The sequence below is a fragment of the Eurypyga helias genome, unplaced genomic scaffold (genome assembly GCF_000690775.1).
Source record: "Eurypyga helias isolate BGI_N326 unplaced genomic scaffold, ASM69077v1 scaffold5665, whole genome shotgun sequence".
Classification (NCBI taxonomy): Eukaryota; Metazoa; Chordata; class Aves; order Eurypygiformes; family Eurypygidae; genus Eurypyga; species Eurypyga helias.
In genome coordinates, this window is record NW_010251944.1 from 11,388 (window position 1) to 13,108 (window position 1,721).

Genomic DNA, 1,721 nt, shown 5'->3' on the forward strand with positions numbered 1-1,721 from the left:
CTCAGTTTCCAAACATAAAATAATCTAAGTTCTGAAGAGACACATGAGAAAACTAAGTAACTATAAGTAATACAACGATGGGGTTTCACTGGTCTCCTTATACATTTGAACACTGCTTTAAGAAATAGCATGTACTTGCTTTCCAAAGACAGAGTTCGGCACACTAGAGATCTATCAAAAAGTTCTATCATACACGTATTAAGTAAAAGGGGACCTTTCATTTCACTACCTTAACATGATGCTGTCATCAGCTGCTGGAGGAGGAAAACCAGTACCTGACCAGAGTGTTCTAAAGAGTAAAATTGTCTGCAACATCACACTGGGTTTTTTTATCTTGCCTCCTACACATGTTTTACTGCAAAATAGGTTCAAGCCTTTTGTCAATTGAAATAATCAGTTTAGAAAACCGATCTCCTCTTTAGCATACAGCATATGCCTAGACTAAAATTTAAACTAGTGCACATAGAAGAGCACAGGTCACTAGGTATCTCTTGAAGCATCCACTTGAACACTAGTTTAACATTACTATAAATTACCATATTTGAATGTCTCATTGTACCTCATGGTCTAAATCTTCATGTTTTAGAGCTAGCAAATCTGTCCCCAGGTGAATGTTGCTAAGATAGTGTAATTTTTAGATTAATTATGAATCTTAAATTGCGTAACGTATTTAATCTTACTTTATCGTAAAGAAAGTATGCATCTAAGTGATCAACAAATCAATGAAGTTATCTGCTCCTAAATTGCTTTAGTTTTGTTTAAAAATAAAACCTCAATATTACTTGTTTGGAACTTAAGCAAGTATAAGAGCTGAAAGTTATACCAAAAGTAAAATTATCTACAAAGCTACAAATGTAGCAGCTATGCAAATACAGAACAATTCTTAAAGCTCTACACTAGGCATCTTCTAGAAAACCATAGTCCCAGCCAATAATAATTAAAATAGCTTGCTCACTGATATGGTTCAAAAATAATGGTATATATTGTATCAGATTAGTATATTCTGGTTACAAAAGGACATTCAAGTTCCTGTTTCTTGATTTCTATTCAATTCAATTCTTAATTTAAAAAGTAGAATAGTTTCTGAATATGTAGCCTGAAACTCAAAATAAGGGTGGGAAAAGGAATACAACCATAGCCAAACTCAACACTAAGGACAACATTTAACGGAAAGCAAATTCAGGCATACTAAAATATAGTTGAGGTGAACATTGAATATTTAATTACCAACCGGTAGCAAAACTACAGCTGAACTGACTTTAAGTCCTATTTGACAACTAGATGCAGGCAGATCCTCTCTGGAGCCAGCTGAGGCCCCGCACAGTGCAGCAGGGGAGACACCAGATGGAACGTGGCTCTTCCCCCCAGCCCTGCTCCCTGGGGCGCCATACCACCCTTCCCTTCACTGACGTTTCTTTGATTAATTGCTATGGTTTCCCCCAAATTCCTGCCACAGCCCGCAGGTAGCCAAGTCTTTAGGACTCCAAAGCCCCTTCTGCTCCTTCTTGATGGGGGAAAAAAAAAGAAAAAGGGAGTTTCTCAACAGCTTTTCCGCTTTGGTCGAGCCGTAGGTGAGGGACCACGGCTCAAGTGGAGCAGGATAATGAAGAGCCGCTTCCCACCACCTAGGCGGGCCGCAGCCCGGGCACTCGTGAGGAGAATGGACCGACCAGCGTGCCTCGTACGCTTCAGAAGAGCAGAGCTACCTGGTCGCCACTGGA